The sequence below is a fragment of the Neophocaena asiaeorientalis genome, unplaced genomic scaffold (genome assembly GCF_003031525.2).
Source record: "Neophocaena asiaeorientalis asiaeorientalis breed wild unplaced genomic scaffold, Neophocaena_asiaeorientalis_V1.1 scaffold162, whole genome shotgun sequence".
NCBI classification, from domain to species: Eukaryota; Metazoa; Chordata; class Mammalia; order Artiodactyla; family Phocoenidae; genus Neophocaena; species Neophocaena asiaeorientalis.
Window position 1 is genome coordinate 1214020 of NW_020172637.1, and position 14584 is coordinate 1228603.

The window sequence follows — 14584 nt, forward strand, 5'->3', positions numbered from 1 at the left end:
CAGTCCCCAGTGGAATCACGCCCTGGTTGCTCACGGTGGTATTTATCTTGTTAAACACTACTTTATTGACCATTTTCTCTTTCCTGTTTTTCTTTTCCTGATTCTCATTTGTGGTGCCTGGGATACTCTCTGAAATAAATTGTCTGTTTTCAAATTCTTGGCTCAGTTGGATTTGGGAAAGGGGTACTCAAACTAAAACAGTATAAGAATGTTCATTGAAGTATGGTTTGTAATAATGAAAAATTAGAAAAAAATGAGTTTGTTTCCTCTTGTTGTTTCATACTATGGTAGCAAAAGAAATCAAGAATTTATTTTTCCATCTAGAAGAATTAAGAGTTTGTATTAATTTAATACTCTCTGAATTGGGAACATTAATTCCTAAATTTATAAGATCACCTTATATGGGGTCAATAAAAGGAATGTCATAATTTCGTATAACTGTAGAGCACACATTCAAGTGAAATACCACATAATGGGATTAAGTGCATGCTTGGAAATAAATAGAGTTATCAAGTTCTGAGTGAGTGACCATGGGAATATCCATTCCCAGACAATTCCAACAAGCCAAATAGATAGTAATTATTGTATTTTCTTTGGTGAATCGACAATTCAATTTTATTATACCTTGTACTAGTCTGCTTAGGCTGCCATAACAAAATATCACAGACTAGGTAGCTTAAACAACAGAAGTTTATTTTATCACGGTTCTGGCGATTGGAAGTCCAAGATCAAGGTGCCAGCAGGGTTATCATTTGGTGAGAACTCTCTCCTGGGGCTGCAGACAGGTACTTTTTGCTTTATGTTTACCTGACCTCTTCTTTGTGTGTGCTCTGAGAGGGGGAGAGAGCAAGTGGCAGAGATAGGAGCTCTGTGCTGACTCTTCAATAAGGATATTAATCCCATCAGATAAGAGATCCACCCTTATGATCTCATTTAACTTTAATTACCTCCTTAGAGGTCCCATCCCTGTTCACAATAGAGGTTAGGGCTTCAACATATGAATTCTAGGGGACACAAACATTTAGTTCATAACATACTTTCTATTCTCAAGATTTCTTAAAATAAGTTACAAGGTACCCATCTCCCACCGATTACTAAGAGGCTTTTGAAATTATATACAAATAAATTATTTTTCAATCTTGATTTTGCTTCTAAGAACTTATTACAAACTGTAATCATATAGAATATAAGATTTGGAATAAAATTTATCCATGGTAAGTACCCAACATAAATTGCTATGTGTTCTTGACAAGGTGCCAAAACCATACTCTGTATCTAGATACAGGAAGCAGTGAATTATATTTATTTGAATATTGAAAAAAACTTCTTAATATTGTCCCATAATATATATTCTTAAAATATTCACACATTAGACCTAGATGTTCCATCTGGAAAATGCTAAACATACATGTTCTCTGTCTTCACATATAATTCATCTTCATGGTAACCTAGCCCCAGAACAACTCAGGTGCCCAAACTGAACACTGTGATATGTATATCAGCTGTCAATTAGTAGGCATTTTTTATATGATTTTCTCATAAAGAGAGTTAATATAGTATAGATACTTTTTCTCATTTTATGTCATGTCAGACATACTGCTGTTTCAAAATTGAAGTTGTGTGGTGGTGGTTGTTGTTTTGGTAACAGAAAGAAGAGGAGGAAGAGCAGAATCAATTGTGTGATTTTATTATCCACTTCTCTCCTTTGGGCTATATTGCAGCTGCTATTGTTGAATAGTTGATATAGAGTTAAGTCTGGAGAAAAGAAATTGTTATAGTATGGTAAGGAAAAATTCAGTGACTATCACATTGAACATCTATACATGGGATATCATTATTATGGCTATTACTTTCAAGGACTGGATTCCTGTTGGATTCAAATGTAGTTCTTCTAGATATTGTTGTTATATGATCATCTCTGACTTTCTAAGATATTTCCTATTCCTCAGGGGCATAAAGACTGGAAACTACATATCCTGACCTTTGGGATTCAGTTATATTAAGCTGGTGAGAGGCAATCTCATGAGATTGTGTAGGAGTAGAAGCCATTGTTCTCAGGTGGTAGTGGAGGGTAAATGGGTGGGCTTTGGCAGATGGTAGATATGTTTTTATTTTTCCCCATAGATCTTGGGTTATCCTGTTGATAACTGTCTTCTGAGGTATGGTAGGCAACTGAAATCATGAATGACTTCCTGAGATTCCTTCACTAAAGAATTGCTTGAAAGCAGACTTTTTGACCTTCATTCCCCCACCTCCCAACAATTGTATTGGCCTCTAATTCTGTGTATTAAACCCTTTCAGATGTGAAATATTTACAGTGCCTTCAATTTTAATAACTGAATACTGACTATTTGGTAGTGTATATTTGGCATTCTCTGATGCTGATAGCAAATGCTTTTTGTTTTATTAATGGTTTTATGGTTATGTGAGGAAAATCCCAGAATTTAAAAAAATTGATTTTATTAAATTAACTATGTACCTCATCATACCCAAAGCTCTCTTTGTTTTTCCTCATTGTTTCAAAAGATCTTCTTTAGAGATTAAAAAACTCGATGCTAATGGTTTTCATCTTCTGTAATGTCAAAAATTGAGAAATGGTGATAAAATTAAATTAATATAATGTCAGTATATTATGACAAAGACTCTCACCTTGACCAAACTCTTGACTGGCTCCTTGGAGCCTGACTAGATCCAACCTTGGTCATGTCTTCAAGAGTCCAGTTTAAGCAAGAATCCTGTTAAGTGAGAATTCACCACCCTGGATATCTGATCAAATTCTTCATCTCCTACTATCCCCAAGGGATAGCTAATCACCCTGGACTGCCTTTAGTAAGAATTGCATTGATCTATTAAGCCAGAATCACCACTCACCCGTAAGGTTTCCAACCACTGATGCCCTTAAACTGCCCCTTGGATATAAATCCCCACTTGTCCATGTTGTATTTGGAAATGAGCCCAGTCTATACTGAGGTCTCTTTTCCTCTATTGTAATAGCTCCTGAGTAAAGTCTGTTTGTTTCTGCTTTATCTATGGTCTGGCTCTGGGTTTTCCTTAGCAATTTCTTTTATATTGTTTTATTTCTTTTTAAACTTTTGTTATATTATAAAAGTCACAAATGAAATTTGTCCAAACTTGGAATAAAGAACATTGAAAAAAATGAGATAAAAATATCACCCTAGTCTTCTTAATCTTGTCAAAAGATACTAAGATAGGTTGGACCATGGAAGACTCTTTGAGATTTCCAAATAAAATAGCAAATGTCAAGTTACACTGCATCATTCCAGGAACTACAGAGGTTAGTAGATCTCATTCAAGACTAGAAAAAATCGCAATCTAGTGAACAGGTTTGTGGTTAAGATTACCTCAAAGTTGGAGGGCAAATATTTAATAAATGACAACAAAGAAACCAGATCTTGGTACAATAACATTAAAAAGTTAAATGATTTAAAAAAAAATATTGAGAAAAAATTTATTTTGATATTTCATTTTATTCTCGTAGAATTATTAGCATTGCTGATTTTACCTGAATTATGGCAAGGATTAATTAGAGACCTGAAGCCCTGAAGGAAGTAGCTTAACTGTTTTTCCAGAATTTCCTACCTGCAAGTCCTAGAAAACTCCCAAGGGCAAGTTTCACATGTCTGGCCTCGTTTAAGACTGAAATCATTTTTAGGAGAAATTCTGAAGGGCTTAGAGGAAGCATCCAAAATTTCAATTGCTTCTCTGAAACCATGGAATCCTGTCTGTTAATAATCTCCATGCTCTTTGCTTAGAATTTATCCACAGAATCAACTGACAGGAAACTGCCTGTCACCCTCCACCCTCCCAGCAAGAGTGTGCCAAAACACTCATCAGAAACCACAATGACAAAAATAGATCCATTGACGACTATGCATTGACTAAGAAATAGATGTACAGATTCAAGCTATATTTATTCTTTTTTCCTTGTTTTGATGATGGTGGTAAAAAGAAAGAGAAAGCTACGTAATAGCATCTGGGCAAACAGCTTGTACACTAAGTCCAGCCCTATGTAAATTAAAATATTTGAGTTCTTATAACATCCCTAAAAAGCATGGCATTCAATACAAACACCACAGACATTCAGTACAGAACATCTCACTGCAGTCATGCTGCTGGGTAGAGCTTGCAGCAACAGCAGCAGTAAGAAAAGAAAATTCTCTTTGTACAGCTGAATGGCTGCACTAGAATTTTCAGTGTTCAGATGTAATTAGAAAACAGCTGTGAAGGAAAATCAATTGTTCCTGGTAGTCAATGGCTAATTTTCCACAATCAAAATAAAGAATGCAATATGACATGTTTGTAATGAGCAAGTAATTGTTTCTCTTTTGTTTATTGTTTTAACATTTTTCCCTTTATTTGTGGGAGCTGTCACTTGCTTGCTTCAGGACAACTTCTCCCAGTCTCTGCTTCTCCCATCCATATTTAAAAACTTGCAACTGCCAAGCAGGCTACATAGTCCAGCTCAGTTTATTCGAGATTGCCTTACTTATGATGATTTGTGGACTAGCAAGGAAATGTTGTCCTTGCTTTTATGAATTCACAATAAAGCTTCCATAAATGGAATTATTATTAAACACTAGCGTTTATTCATGGGATTTAACTTTGATTCATTCCGCAAAGGTCTCATGTGTCAAAATGATGTAGTTCCCAGAATTCATTGACCTGCTGCTCCAAGTGCCTCTGCATTCCATAACAAAACAAAACTAAAACAACCACAGGGCCCTTTTTTATATCCTTCTTCTATCATTAGCATAGACAGGAAGGGATTGCTGCAGCAGATGGATAGGAAAATAAACCTCTATGGTGCACAATTGGAATGTAGATGGATGGGAAATGAACTTAAATGTTACAATAGATCAACGAGAGTAAATTTGTTTTATCATGCAAAAGAGTCTGGTTGAGAAATACCAGGAGGAATAACACTCCTATGCTGCTTTCAGCATTAAAAAAAGAAAAAAAAATACTTACATTAATTGGTGAAATTAACCTCTCTTATTATTTTCTATACTTACATTTTTTCTAGAACATTCTTTGATAGCTACTATAGTGACAGTGGAAGAGAGTGAAATGAATAATAAATAGGGGTTGACTCAGTTGCTGTGTAATCTTGGGACCATGCCTTAATTTTAGTTTCCCTTCTATTTCTTTATGAGAGAAATGTGATAATAAATAAGTGAATATGGGCTCTTTCTTTTCCTAATAATTATGACACAAAGTACACTAGTACATTAATTAATATTTGCAATTAAAGTTCTGGAGGAAAGGCATTCCTCAACTTTTCAAAAGTGCACGTTTAGCAACCAATAGCCAATAGTGATAATTAGTTTCATAAAGTCTGTTTATGTCTATGATTGACACATAGAGTTGAAAGTATAGTTGAATTTTTCCTCAGCTTTTATCTTCAGAGAGCCTGCTCCAGAATCTGGGTGGTGTTTGTTACATACCATTTACTGAGCCCAAAAAAGACATTATGGGCCAAAGTAACAGGTTATAAAAAAGGAACTCTATGTTCTTACAAAGCAGTCTAAATTATTGACTGGGAACTCAAGTTTGAAAAACACTCGTACAATTCAAATTTTGTGGCTAATAAATATTATAAATTTTAAACTGAAATACATTTTTCAAATGGCTAAGGTACCATGTGATTTTTAAATGAAATTTTAGAAGGCACTATCCTATGTGATTATCTATCCACCTTTATACTTCATAATTTGGGGTAGAATACTTGTAATTTAATATTCAGAATCATCTAAATGAACCTTATATTTTCACTTCTTTACCTCTGCTTTTCTTTACCCTCAGCACAGAATGCTCTCTCTTCCCACTTCCCATTTTTTTTGGAAAAGCACCACAGGCAATGTCAAGAGATGTCTGATTGATTTTAAATGTATTTGTTTTAAGAGTAGAATTTCATATGTACAGTTTTAAACTTTGTGCAAGAAAACCAATGGAAATTGGATAAGAAAATGAAATAATAGAAGAGAGCTGACACTTGTCATCCCAAGACTATAGGAAGAGGCAATGTAATTGAAAGCTATTTAGGTGTAATTATATATACGTTATAGGACCAGACAACCAATTTAAGTGAAGGAGAAAGAAAATAAACAAAAATATGATGAATTATCTACATTTCCAGGATGATAGCTATTATCATATATCTATATGTGTGTATATATATATGTATACGTATATATACCACATACTTTCTCCATGTAGCCAGAAACCTGTCACCTACCACCCTGACCATATATCTGGTAAAAAATATTTTCTCGTCTGGTCACAAATACAATCATATGACAGATGCTGTGTCAATTATAGTTTATCTTCTAGAAATTTTGAAAATTGTAGAACATACAGAGAGTGAAGACTGTAAGTTGGAGTTACCTTGTGACAACCTTAAAGGTTTCATAACATCAAACTCCTGCTGCTGAAATTCCCAGATCTTCCCTTTTCCTTGCTCTACTCGGGAATTGTTTCGTCAGCTTTTTCTTTGATTTTATGATTAACCCAAGAACTTTTCTAAGAAGCTTTTATCACTCAGCTATCGCTTTTATTTATTCAGTTGGTTTGTGGTGCATGACACTCAAGTACATTAAAGCAATAAATAAATAAAAATAATACAAAAGTTAGTATCTGAGAGTGGGTCACAGGCAACTGATCTTGAATGAAAAGTGTGGTTTTGGAATTCTTCAGACCAAGAGGGGGCAATAAGGAATGCAACACCCCATGGATGGTAATGTAATAGCCATAACTGGCACTGGTAAAATACCTAATCACATTTTGATTTCTAAATCCTCTGAGTCTGTCTTCCCACTGACAGAATCTCTGTGGAAAAGATAGCTGCTTCCATAGATAAATTTTATAGGGTGTAAGCAATGGCAAAACTGAGGAGAGAGCTAGTTGCTTCAGATACAATGGAATATTTAACATGAAGTGTAACAAGCCAAATTCTTCCATTAAATAATGGAATGAAAATTAAGTTGGACTCTAAGCAGGGCAAAAAACCCCGAAACCAAACCAAAACAAAAAACGGATTATTTTGACAATAAGAATAACAGGGATAAAAATCCATATTCAGAGATTGACTCTAAATGTTCCTGAAATTTTGCAGAGGTTGGAGTAGTACACAATTCAACCAGATTTGTTATGTAAAACCCAGGGTGTTGATTAGAATATACTGTGAGTCAACTACATTGGGGATATCTTGGAATATGCAGACAATTTGGAGTGACCCCCTAACCTCTGGAATATCTTTCTTCTCCATCTGAAGAAGTTTCTATTTTATATTCTTTGCTAACAGAAGATGTGATTTTATGCTGGGAGGAGATAATTATTCTCTGAAATTCCGCATTCAGGGCCACATCTGTCATTGAAGCTTTCCTTGCTGGATTAATAAATTTACTTTCAACAAGGTCATAAAAGTAGCATATGTAACTGACTTGGAAAGAAGAGTTACATATATAAGTAATTACAGGAATTTGGTACAGAATGTTATCAAAAACCTTATGGGAATTTTCTCAGTAAGTGTGAATATAATTTTCAAGCAGGTTGGATTTTTTTCTGCATATGCACTCAGCAGATAATTATCTATTATTTGCTTGGGAAACCATGTGGCTAAAACAAACTTGAAAAAAAATAATTATCTGCTCTACGTTCCAATTTTTAAATTTAAAACTCTCCATGTAATACAGAGAATGCAGGGTAATGACAATGGGAAATAAAAATGTTGAATTAATTCTATCTTCTACATAACTCACCTGGTCTATATTCAATTCCTGCATCCATAGTTACATATTCTGACTCCTCTTCTGTTACATAAGTTGAAATGTTTCTGATCCTACCTAAGGCTAAATCCTCTGCAAGTACTCTGGATTCCCTTTAATCTACTCAAGGATGTTGCTCCTGCAATTCACCTTTCTCATTCCATCATCAAGCTCTCCTGTCTACTAAATAATTTTTGTAATCTATAAACTTTTACAATCTTGAAAAATTAAAATAAACCTCATCATGTACCCCTTCTCCCCATTCAACCCTGATTCTTAGCTTTTATTTATGGCAAATGATTAAAAAGATTGTTTTATTTATTTTTCAACTGTCTCTAATTTTTTTTTTTTTTCTAGCACTGTTTTTTTTTTTCTAGCACTGTCTCCAATTCGGACTTTATTTTCACCACTCAACATGAACAACTCTTGTTAAAATCACCAGTGATATCGGTATTGCCAAATTCTAAATTCAACTCTCCAATACCCATACTAGTAACTTAAAAGTTATTCCCTGAAACAGGAGATTGCACACCCCTTCCTGAAATGCTTTATTCATGTGATGTCTGACATCACTCTTTCTTGGTTCATCATTCCTTCTAAACCTTTGCTGGTTTTTCATTATCGCATTGAATCTAAACTTAGGAATGCCCCAAGCTCAATTCTTGGCCATTTTCTCTCTCTACATTTATCCTCTAGCTGATTTTGTCCAGTTGTGTGATTTTACTACTATGTAAAAAGTGATGACTTCCAAATTTACATCTCAATTACTAATTTTTCTCCTGAAATTCAGCTTCTTACAGTCAGATAATGTTTCCTTGGATGCCTAGTAGGTTTATTTAATGTTACCGTGTACAAAATCAAATCGTCTATTTCTTTTCCTATGTCTCTAAATATTTTCTGAAGAGTTCAATGTTCTCATTGTTATACACTATTCCAATGTATAATTATACCACATTTGTATACCCACCTACTATTTGACTTTGTTCCAGGTTGGGGATCTTATAAATAGTGCTAGTATGAACACTTTTTGCACATATTTGGAAATTACATGTGCTTTTATTCTAGGTATATATCTAAAAGTGAAATTGGAGGGAATGTATGAGATCAACTTCAGTAGATAAAAGCCAAAAGATTTCTGAAGTGTTGTGCAAATATACAAAGCCATCAGTAGTGTATGAGGTCTTCACCTAAGGCATATTATGACCAATACTTGGTGCTTTGTCTTTTTTATTTTGCTCTTATGTTTGCTGATTAGTAGTGCTTCATTGTCATTTTATGTACATTTCTTTCATCACTACTGAATTTGGGCATCTTTATGTGTGTCCATTCGCCATTTGGTACCCTTTATTTTAAGTGCCTGTATCAGACTTTTTCCAAGTTCTATAGGATTGACAGGTTTTTTTGTACAGGTTAGTTAAATATTCTGGATACAAGTTCTTTACTAGAATTGTGTATTGCAAACATTTTCTCTATCTATGGCTTGTTCTCCTCAAAGTCATAAATATGGTCAAAATTATGTTTTTTTCTTTATTGTTATTTATGTCCTTTTTATCAAATATTTCATACTATAAAGTCAAAATATGATTCATCTATACTTTCATCTAATAGCTTTACTGTTTTAACTTTTATATTAAGATTTCCAATCCATTTAGAACTAATTTTTTGTGTATAGCTTGAGAATGGGGTTAATACTAATTTCTTTTGATTAGGATTATACAGACTATATATATCAATTTAAGAGTGGAAATATTAACAAAATTTATTGTCTTCAAATCCATGAACATTTACTCCTCTTTTTGAGTCTTTTGTAATTTCTGTATTTATATCAGTTCATCTTTCATTAAATTTATTACTAGATATTTAATGACTGACAAGCCCATTATAAATTGGTTCATTTTAAAATTTTAGTTTCTTTTTTTTATTGCTGGTATAGCTAATTCATGTAAATTGGCCTTCTATCTAACAACTTGCTAAGTACACTTATTTATACTGATAATTTGTAAATTTTTAGTAATTTGTAAATTTTTAGTAATTTAGTAATAATTTGTAAATTTTTAGTCATTAAAAGATATTTAATGACTGACAAGCCCATTATAAATTGGTTCATTTTAAAATTTTAGTTTCTTTTTTTTATTGCTGGTATAGCTAATTCATGTAAATTGGCCTTCTATCTAACAACTTGCTAAGTACACTTATTTATACTGATAATTTGTAAATTTTTAGTAATGTCTATATTTACTACCATATCCTTTGTGAAAAGTTAATTTTATTTCTTTCTTCCCAAATTTTATACATTTTATTATTTTTATTGCCTTATTGTACTAACAAGGATTGTACAGTGGTACCAGAAAATGGTGATAGGGAGTATTCTGTTGCATTTCTGAGCTCAGGGTAATGCTTAAAATTCTCATTATTAAGTATAATGTTTGAAATAGGTTTTCTGTTGTTATGTTTAAATAGAATTTTTAAAAATCCTTCTATTGCCTGATTTCTAAGAGTTTTAAAATGAATTCATGTTGAATTTTATGAAACCCTTTTTTGTGTAGCTATTCAGATGATAAAATGACTTAAATCTATATTTTAAATAAAAAATGTTGCATTGATTGAATTTCAATTTTTATGCAACTCTTTTGTTCTTGGAATACAAGCAAATGGTATTTTCTTTTTATAGATAACTGGATTTGATTTGCTAATATTTGTTTAAGATTCTTGCATTTATAGGGATATTTGCCTTTGAGTTCCTCTTTGTAGCATTTTTAATGATATTTGAGCAACAAATGTATCCAGTTTCAAACGATGACTTGGGAAGTGCTTTCTTCTTTCCTAATCTCAAGTTTATTTAAGATTGCTGTTACTTCCACCTTTAAATATGGAAGCATTCTCCAATAAAACTAAGTGGTTTTGTGGATTACATTCTGGGACATTTAAAAGATTCAATTTCTTTGATAAATAATGCCTCTTCAGATTGTGTCTTTTTGTTAACCATATAGAATCATGTTTTTCTAGGAATCTCCTCATCTCATGTAAATTTTACAATTTAACATACGTATGTTCATACCTCCTTATCATCTTTTTATGTCATTTGAATATGTAATGATATGCTCTTTTTCATGTCAGTTATTTGATTTTTTAAAAATTTGTTTTTCTTGACCAGTATTGCTATGGTCTATAGTTTTGTTTTTGTTTTTTGCGGTACGCGGGCCTCTCACTGCTGTGGCCTCTCCCGCTGCGGAGCACAGGCTCTGGACGCGCAGGCTCAGGGGCCATGGCTCACGGGCCCAGCTGCTCCGCAGCATGTGGGATCCTCCCAGACCGGGGCACGAACCCGTGTCTCCTGCATCGGCAGGTGGACTCTCAACCACTGTGCCACCAGGGAAGCCCTGGTCTATAGTTTTTAAAAAGCTTTCTTTAAGTAAAATTTGATGTTTTTGAATTTTGTCAGTGTATTTTTTCATCCATTGTTATAGACTGAATATATGTGTCCCCACCCAAATTCGTATGTTGCAACCTAATACTCAAAGTGATGGTATTTGGAAGTGGAGTGTTCAGGAGGTGATTAGGTCATGAGGATGGAGCCCTTATTAATGGGATTCGTGCCTTTATAAAAGTGACCTCAGGGAGCTCCCACATCCATTCTGCCATGTGAGGACACAGTGAGAAGATAGATCTCTGTGAACCAGGTAGCAGGTCCTCACCAGACACTGAGTCTGCCAGTGACTTGATCTTAGACTTCTCAATGTTCAGAACTGTGAGAAATAAATTTATGTTGTTTATAAGCCACCCAATCTATGATATTTTTGATAGTATCCCAAACAGCCTAAGATACTCATTGAGAGGTATGTAACAAAGTTTACAAATATGATAATAGATTTATCTATTTAACTATTGTGACACTATGTTCTCAGGTGCATATACATTAAGAATTGTTTAATATTCTTGTTGAATTAACTATTACTATTACGAAGTGTCCTTCTATACTACTTCTTCACTTAAAGTTACTGTGTTTGCTATTAATATAGATTTTGCTAGATTAGTATTTGTAATGTCTTTTACCTTCAGACTTTTTGAGCTCAAGTGGAAAATCTGCAGAGTGCAGGGCTTAAGCTTACTTCTCGTTGACTCCTCTTATTTAACTTAACTTATTTCTATGTCCTATCTTTATGGGAAGCTCTTACCTCCAATTTTTCTTATTTAGTCATCTGAACTGTCCAAAAATTACTCTGGCTCTGTGACTCTTAGAATTGGCCTTTTGCAGCAGATTTACTGAAGAATCAGTAAATTTACTTAGAGAAGAAGCAGATGTAAAATGTCAGCTCACCTCTCTATGATTCCTTTATCTCTGGAATCTTGATTCCTTAAGTTCTGTGAAACTCATCAGTTCTTTTATGTCTCCATTTTTTTCCATTTTATCCTGCTTTTCTTACAGTTCTTGCTTAGAATATTGGTCTGGTGCAAGCAATTCCATTATGGTCAGAAGAAGTGTTAGAGTAATCATTTAAAAATATGTATATTGCATCAGTCCTGTGCTCAAAACATTCACATCACACTTAAATCAAAGCCAAAGTCATTACCAAGGCACAGAGTCCCTATATGATCTTAACTGCTCAGATCTAATATTCTAGAGTTCATCTCCTATTTCACTCTTCATTGTGCTTCAACCATTTTGACCCTTTGTTACTATTTCTTTATATTCCAAGATTAGCACATACTACTTGTACTTCTGGAATATTCTTCCCCAAATATTTGCATTACTCATTCCTTCTCTGTATTTAGTTCTCCTCTCTAAGGCCATTTTATACAAGGCCTGCTACATCAGTCCATGTCCTGCTGATGCTATTTTTCTTTTGGCTTAATAGCCATTATCTCCCCCGTTATAGTATCTATTTGTATTTATCAAGGGTTTATCTCTTTCTCTCTACAGTAGATTGTATATTTCATGAAAACAGGGACCTTGTCTGCTTTGGTCACTGCTCAATATCCAGCATTTGCAAAATTTCCTGGAAGTATATACAAGGTATTTAATAGATATTTGTGTACTATGTCAGCCCACACTTACACCTTGATTTGCATTGATGTGCCCAGAAAATTTTTCTTTCTCTCTAGACATGGAAGAATAGATTGATGTGGAAATCCTGAAATCTTTATTAAAAATAAGAAAAGGAAACAAATACAAAACACACAAGAACAAAAACAACAGCCCCCAAACTAACAAACAAATAAACAACCTTTAATTTAGAATATAATAGAAATTCTGGTATATAGATACTTCAATTAAATTTTGAGTTCCTGAACAGGACATGTGATAGATACTACCAATCACATATATGATAGTTTGAATTTCATAGGAAAAAAAAAAGATATTTAAGTGAAATCATACAGTATTTGTCTACTTAGCATGATACCCTCTAGGCACATGCATGTTATCACAAATGACAAGACTTCATTCTCTTCAATGGCTGAATAATAATAATATTCAGTCATTGAAGAGAATATATATATATATGGATTATATACATATGGATATATATATATATCACATCTTCTTTATCCATTCATCTATTGATGGGCATATAAGTTGCTTCTATATCTTGGCTGTAGTAAATAATGTTGCAATGGACATAGGAGTGTATATATTTTTTTAAATCTAAAAATCAAATGGACAAACAACTAAAAAGAAACTGAGTCATAGATACAGAGAACAAACATGGTTGCTAGAGGGGAAGGATGTGGCAAGAAGAGAAAATAGGTGAGGGAAATGAGAGGTACAAACTTTCAGTTACAAAATAAATGAGTCACGGGTATGAAATATACAGTGTGGGGAATACAGCCAATAATTATATAATGTCTTTGTATGGTGACAGATGACAACTGGACTTACCTTGGTAATCATTTTGAAATGTATAGCAATATTGATCACTGTGTTGTGTACCAGGAACTAACATAGTGTTGTAAGCCAGTTATACTTCAAAAACAAACAAATAAATACATGAGAAAAGAAATCAGATTTCTGGAGAGGGTTAGGAGGAGGGGGAACTGGATGAAGGTAGTTAAAAAGTACACACTTCCAGCTGTAAAATAAATAAGTACTAGGGGTGTAATATACAACATGATAAATATTATTAACATTGCTATGCATTATATATAAAAGTTATTAAGAGAGTAAATCCTAAGAGTTTTCATCATAAAAAACCTTTTTTTTTCTATTTATTTAATGTTGTTTCTTTAGGAGATGATGGATGTTCACTAAATTTATTGTGGTAATCATTTTGAGATGTATGTAACTCAAATTATTATGCTGTACACCTTAAACTTATACAGTGTTGTATGCCAGTTATATCTCAATAAAACTGTAAGAGAAAGACATTTAAAAGTGACACAATATTTGAGGCATGAAGGGGAACTCTACAGAAAATAGATACTATTGTATACAGTTATAAGAAAAATAGTCACCAGAATTATTTGTAAAAATGAAGACATAATTAGATAATGTTTAGAATGAATTTTCTCAGCATAAAAGGTAAAAGCCAGTGAGTTAAGAGTTAAATAGAAGGTGCAGATGTACAAAGATTGAATTCAGAGTACTCTCTTAACAAGCTCAGGAAGAAGAGTGGTGAAATCATTTTGCTGGAGGAGGGGTAGAGGGAAGTTCCATGGAAAATTTTTATTAGGATGATGGACAGGCATGTGTTATAGACTGAATCGTGTCCCTCCAAAATTCATATGATGAATCATTAACCCCCAATATGTGACTCAGTATGTGACTGTATTTGGAGATAGAGTTTTTTTTTTTTTTTTTGGAG